We start from the raw sequence: 7,748 nt of genomic DNA, 5'->3' as shown, positions 1-7,748 counted from the left end.
AGGCGCTGGTCAGCCTTTGTAATACAAACCCTGGGAAGGATGCCGGCGTGCAGTGAGAGAGCGATGGGGAGTGACCAATCATCCATGTCGTAATACCAACATGGCCCTCGCCCTTAGATCATCCCTAATTTGAGTCTTGCAACCGTACAGAGGTGAACTCGACATAGAAGGACACTGTCTGGGATGACTCATTTATTTCATAACATTTAAGACGGTGGCCTGATAGCATTGTAAATGAAAAAGTAAGAAGCTTGAAGCTTGAGGATTGAAAAGAATAACTTGCCCTTGATTAGGTGCTTGGAGAGACCAGAGAACGGCTGCAAGGACTGATTACAGTCCGAGGAATACTTTGTTAAATGAGAGATAAACAAAACCCAGAAAGTCAGTTGTCAGTTTATTTACCTTCACTTGAACACACTTTGGTTAAAATCCGGTTGTTTTAAATGTGCTATATAAATAGTGACTTGACTTAACTTAATGTAAAGTGCGTAATATATATAGTAAATGACATCAAGAGGAGGAATGAAGTTGAGCTACTGTACCATAAAAATATACCTGATATGACTGTTGTCTGCAAGGACATGTACGTACATGTAATAACATATACATATACTGCAGTATGTCTTCCTCTCTTGGTGCATTGTGGGTTAGTTTTGTGCGATATTATTGTCCAGGAAGTGCTTCAATGCTTTTTATTGTGTTAACACACACAAACACACACTCACGACCACAAAATCAATTCTTACAGTTTGCTGGCATTGGTTTGCCATTTGTCAGATTTAGAAATTCCCATATCCGTTGAAATGTAAGTGATATCACCACAGACTCACTCTGGATGATCCAACATTCCTGGTGATCCAACATTCCTGATTTCCGATGCGCCTAGCTTTCCCACAACTCCACTATTCTGGATAGTGAACACACACAAAAACATGTCTGGGAAAGAATGATTAACTCTGCATGTCGGGGGGGAAAACGTGAGAGATGCTTCTAACAGCTCGGAGTGTGTGCCTGCCCATTCTCGCCCTTGGCTGAGTGAGTGTTCGGGCCAAAACAAAAACATTCTCAGACCACATCGACCAGTTGTTTGGCTAATCAGTCTTGTCTTCTGTGAGACCCCACCCTTTGGCTTCAGTTGTGAGAAACAGCCCCGTTTTTTTTATTAGAAGTGAGGGAGAGGGCCTAGTTTTTGTGTATTTGTGTTTTTTACAAGTTGCCAACACATGGAAATTGTCCTCCACATACAAATGTACATCTTATAGTATAGCTGACAGAACGAGGCATGCACAATTCTAAGACTAAGCATTCGCACTGCCTGGCAAGCTTAGCAGTACATGCTTGAATGCCGTAATCTACACTGAAAATTGGATTTGGGCGCGTACAGCTCATTTGGGAGACTCTGTAATGGACAATTATGCGTTCAGCCCCTTCTCGAGGAAATGTAATTTTGGATGTGGCTTAATTCTCGGGTCCCTCTCAGCGAGACGTTTACGGCTTCATCCTGCCCTTCCTGAGCGAGGTGAGGTCAGCCGCATAACAGGACATTTTTTAAATGCACACAAGTCTATGTCAGAGTCGAAGCACACCCCTCTGAAGCATGACCTAATGATAAGCCCACGCAGAGGGCCCAATGCTGAGCTTCAGTAACCATGAGCAACAGCAACTTCACTGAAACACTCATTTTACTCATAGGTCACGTTGAGTTGCAAGTATCACATATCAGTTAGTACAGACATAAAGTATATACTTAGACATATAATAATGCCATAGATAGATAGATAGATAGATAGATAGATAGATAGATAGATAGATAGACCAGTTGATCAAACAATCTGTGAGAGATTGCAGTATACAGAAAGTATGTCAGACAAATGTCCCTGTTCAGCTGTATAAACAAATTGCCTTTGACGTAGGGTGAGCTGAACAAATACAGATGACCAATGTACATATACATACATAGAATACAGAATATGGGGGCTTCTGTGCATGTATGGTGATAAATATCTTTACAAATATAATAGTGATGTAGTATGATGACTGCAATCACATTGATTGTAAGTAAACAAAAGACTGATGATTTCATACTGTAAGACAATATGACCCACAGCATCATATGCCAACAGGTGACTGGTGGCCATGATTTAGACTCATACTGCCATCTGCTGGTTGACACGATCTCTCCCGCAGAGTAAATCGTTTTTGAAGAATGAGAAAGCACTGCCCCCTAGGAGCCAAGAGGCTGCATTGCAGCGCCACGGCAGATTTCATCACCCTGCAACTGTAACTGAGAGGGCTGGCAACAATAAATCCTTCATCTTCGCAGCATAAGTTGAATGACATGTTCCCTCCCAAAGAGATTTCCTCAGACACTCTGTCTACACACGCCGAGGGCCCAGAGGCTGTGAGGAGTGCGGCCCTGAGCACAGCGTTCCTTTCACCACCACATATATTTCTGGTGGTGTGATACATCCACATAGCCCATGACTAATGTCACAAACTATGACAAGCTGATGCATTTCAAATGCTAAAAGGCGATTATGATCTAAATCTCTCCAGGCAATAGGTTGATAACGGCACACCTGGAAGTGCTGGAGTCCAAAGAGAGAGAGAGAGAGAGAGAGAGAGAGAGAGAGAGAGAGAGAGAGAGAGAGAGAGAGAGAGAGGGAGCTTCAAGCAGTGAATGTGTCGTCCCCCACTGTGCTTCTAACACACCGTGTGCCGGGGCAGACCATCAATCACCCTGACCCCCCACAATGAGAAGAGCTACACTGTCCAGACATGGATTTTTTAAAAGCAACGGTCACGTTCACACAACAGAAATAGTTGAAAAGTAGAACGTTTTGGTTAATGATGCATTTACGTAATTGGGTAATGGGTCACATACACCATTGTCCTCAAATGGGAGCTGTTGAAGAACATGCGACGATCTAATTCACTGCTTCTCCCTAACATATCTTCACCCGCTGACCATCCAGCGTTCTCCAGATTTGGACAAAACAAACCGACACAGCATCAGATTGGACATTTTGTCTGGCCCCTTGGCGACCTAAAACTTCCTGAAAACATTTCCACGTCACTGGAGCCTTGATGTGGAATGTTTGGGAGGAAAAGTTCAGGCCAGGCATGGAGAAAGTCTGCAACATTGGGAACATTGGGAACATTGGGAACACTGGAGGGAAAATTAATATAACTTGTGTACATGTGCTTGCATGTCCAGGAAAGGTGAGAGGTTAAGGCATGGAACAGTAGAACGTGCAAAGCCTGGTAGATGTCCTTTCAGATAGACAGAACACACGTGAAGAGCGAGTTCTTCTCAAGAGAGCCCGTACGCTGTTGCATCACGTTCTTGTAAAATTTTATGCAAGCCCATGGGAGGCAGACAAGCGAGAGCAAGACGAGAAAGAAAAGAAAACAAGTGAGAACAATAAATGGGATTAACTGAGCATTTTAACTCCCCATCTTCGGGACCAAGAGCATGTCAAAATGGGATTTGAAACGGAGTGGGGGTGTGGGGGGTGGGGTGTGTGTGTGGGGGGGGTGAGCCTGGCACTTACGTAACCTGACTGAAGAGAGACATGGCTTTTCCATGCACTGGCCAGAGACCGCGCGAGGGAACACTGGGACTTGGCGGGCTCACGATAAGTCATCTCACCAACACCGCTGTTAATCTTGTGTGGCCTGTTAAAACAGTAACAAGTTATCCAAATATCTGACACCTGGGAAAGCAGCCAGACGCAGAGCTGTCACTGAGGCCTGCAGTCACACTGTGAGCCCCTCGGGGGGAGGAGGTGGGAGGAGAGGGAAGGGGAAGTGGTGGGGTGAGAGGATTCGCAATTAAGAGTTCTTATTGAAACAAACAGATTTTCAAAAACGCCTCGCACCCTCTGTTCTCGCCATTATCCCTTCAGGAGCGAGAATTTCACTGCCACTTCACACATACTACAGTGGCTCAGTGACGGTAGTCAGCAGTTTAAAATGACACAGGCTGACACAAGTTGACCTTTTCCTGTAATACCCCCCCCCCCCCCCCCTTCTCTCCCACTGTGTTTGTGCTTACGACACTTGGCAGCTTTCAATTGATTAGGGTGGCCCATGCCCCTGAATGACAGTCAAGTGTTATTATCAAAGATGTACACGCAAGTCCCCCGTCAGCCTCTTGCGGGAAATACCCCAAACCCCTCCTATGGCTGCTCTTCCCCTGCAGGGAACAGACTGCTGTGTGGTTGCTATGGCACCTTCTCTGCTGACTGGGATATTACTGGAACTGAGGCCTGGGTCATCCAAACACTCAACAGAACCTCCACAGTGGGTTCCCACCTGCCGGGTAACCACAGAAACAGAATGATGGCCACCATTCCAACCGAATTAGAACCGCAGGGTTACCCTCTGTGAGGTCACCTCCTCCCAGCTGTCCAGTCATCGTATCATGAGGCCAAACACAAAGCTCTCGCCCATGTTACGGTGACTGAACTTGTACCCTTGGCAACAAAAAAACAGCGATAAATTCAGTGAACCTCCACTTTATCTGACATGTCTAATTATCTTGATGATGAGCAGAGGAAGCACAGAATCTCGGTGTATAAAAGTGATGAAAATGTTGATTATGTAGTGGGCAATAATGTTGAGAAAAATAACATTAGCTTCAGATCAAGCTGCATTCAAATTACTGAACAAATAATTTAGCGTTTTGAGGGATATTGTGTGTCAGTATCTCTCATACTGTCCTTTTCATAGAAATACATACTGTTCACAATTCTGTGACAATGCCGGATAAAATATAGATCTGGGCAGACCAGCATATTATTTTATGAGAGGAATGGTTGGCTTGCTAGTCATTTCTGCACTGATTTATTCACTGCTTCTCTGTTAGCAGCATCAGGGAGTCGTTGAACTCCATATAAGGCTTTTCCCCTGAGAATAAAACGGGGGTAGCAGTAAAGTGGCAAATATTTGACATCTTTATGGAAGGAATGCAGCCTATATTAAATTTATACATCATACTGGAATGGAATCTCCATTCCTGATTTGGTCATGAAAGGGGTCAAAGTCTGTTACTCTGTGTCAGTGCGTGCGTGTGTCCGTGTCTGTGTGTTACTGTTAACCTGACTGCACGTGCGCTGTGTAAAATACTCAAAATTCCCCCTCTCATCTGACAGCGATTACAGACATGCCATTCCGGCAATGGCCTTACATAAGAGCAGGGCCACGTACAGAGGTTTCTCGCGTTTCAGAGTTTGCAGAGCACTTTACGTAACCTCCCTGGACGTCTTGGACGGTGACGGACACGGTCAATTATGCCTTCTGCGTTAGCACCGTCTCATCTTCAGCACGTTATCCTTCATGCTAACACAAACAGTCACCCTGCCAGATCCAGCCTCTTCGTTATCCCCGGGCCATCAGAGCGCCCATGGATTCCGATCTGATCTTAATTATCCCAGATCTCACTGAAGACGCAGGCTTCCCCATAATCCAGCTCTCTGTTGATGTTGGCCACAGGCTCTGCAGGGGAACCTGGAAGCAATCTCCGCGCACCGACCGCTTCTCTTTCCCTCTCACTTGTCCACATGTTGCAAAACAGCTGTGCTAATTCCAACACATGTAGCTCAGAGCGTTCACATAATGTGCAATAACGCATAAATCTGAACACACATCAGTGTTTTTTTGTGTGTGCCAAATCCACAAAGGAAGATGGCATATAGTTCACAACGGAAATGTGATCTAACGAATTCAAAAGAAAATGCTGGGGATTATATTGAATGTCAATTTGGATCAGAGTTAAAACGGTTATGATTTCAAACCTTACAATGGCTGAAGACAGCCAAACCTGAACACCAGGCAACAGGTAAGAAAACATTTACGGTCTCAACTAATTATGTTTTAACTACCTGACAGGAGAAGAATCACTGAAACTTGCCAGACCAGACGAAGCCACTTCAGATGGTGCATTACCCTGACTGGAGCATCACGATGTCAATCTGCAGATCTGATCATCCATCATCAGCCTGAAGGGCGCTGCCCTCCCAGGCTTACGTAGGCCTAAAAGACGTTTATTTCTAAGCAACCTGCCATCGAAGACAACCGAGTGTTTGAACGGCGGCCAAATGTGGAGATGATAATTCATCTTGCCCTCTGAAGTTTATTCACCTCAACAAAAGCGCTTGATGTATGTGCAAACATCCATCCTCATTACTCGCTCAGGCATCGTTATGACACCAGCAATTTCTTATCACTGTCACTTCAAAAGGCCAAAACATTTTTCACACACACATAAAAAAAAACCAGGAGCGCCGGCACGCTTGAGTAATGTCGCTACACAGCAGCTTTTGTCATCATCATTATGGTTCCCTTTATCGTAACGCAGTCGAGAACATCTCTGAGCTCGCTTCTTCCCTTGTATGATTATTTCTTTATAAGTCCAGACAGCTTTGATTAAAACCACTGTGAAACACACTTGTCTGCCATGGTTGCAGCTGATTCCAGGAACGCCGTCTGCTCAAAGACCTCTGGTCCTGCTTTTCCATCCACTCTGACTGCAAAACAACTTAGTCACAATTAACAACGGAACCATGGCAACACATGGCCCGAGCCCAAGACGGGTAGAACAGATAACCAGAACAGGTATACCAGATCTCATGTGTTGATGCTATAGCAGCTTGCTAGCATGTGGCATCTGTTGGTTTAGCATGCAGTATCATTGGGTATATTAACTGTTAAACTGGTAATGACTGGATTTATCATCTGCTGTGACACACCTGTGACAAGGTCAATGTTTTGATGGGAGATAATTGAAGTGTTGTCAGAGAGCTTTGGATTGATAAGCATCCTTCAAACAAGAGACTGATTGTGCCAGTGCCTGTATTAAGTTAGCTGAACAACCTGCACCATTGCAGCTTTTCAGCACACAAACTGAGAGCAGGTCACATTCTACTGCCTTCACCACTATAAAGAAAACATATGCAACAAAGAAAACACACTTAAACACAGGCGCACAAACACACAGAGAGAGAGAGGGAGAAAGAAACAAAGCAAGAAAGAAAAAAGGGGAGAAGGAGAGGGGGGAGTGGGGAGAGAGAGGGAAGACGAATGGATGGAGAATGGATAAACAACATCTCTGGTGCCCTTAAGCACACAACAAGGGAGCGAAGCGGTGCCAGTGTTGTCCATGAGAGAAGCAGTGAGCCAAATCAGCGAGGCTTATTTTTCACAGAGAAAAACAAATCCTTAAGCAACAAGATTCTGGTTATGTATTATATTACTTTGAAGATAACATGCCAATAAGGTAAAAGCAACAATATTTCTCACCCTACATCAGCTCATTTGTGCTACTTTTCTAATAAAGGGGCTCCGTGCATATGGAAATGCATCAGGAGAAATAAACATTTCAATCTTCTTTTCCCCAAACAAAAACATTCCTGTGCTGTAAACATCATAAAGCCAATATAAGAGCATGCATTAATGCAACAAAATGTCTATAATGCCATAGATTTTTTTGGTTTTACTATATAATAAGGTGCACTTTCCATTTCGAACTTATGCATCTATAACTAAACAAATCCCATATAACTAAATGTGTGGTCGACAAAGACTACACACTCTGTAGTTTGAAGTGTGTATGTGTGGGTTCCAGACACACTGGTAAAAAAACAACTACTAACAACATATGGATTTGATTACTCCCTCAAACATTTGATGGTTATGCATAAAGGAATGAAAAATAACAATTCAACTTAATCTAATTTTGTTCCATT

Source organism: Clupea harengus, chromosome 8, assembly GCF_900700415.2.
Source record: "Clupea harengus chromosome 8, Ch_v2.0.2, whole genome shotgun sequence".
Taxonomy (NCBI): domain Eukaryota; kingdom Metazoa; phylum Chordata; class Actinopteri; order Clupeiformes; family Clupeidae; genus Clupea; species Clupea harengus.
The sequence above is the reverse complement of the archived record's forward strand: the minus strand, read 5'-3'. Positions refer to the sequence as shown.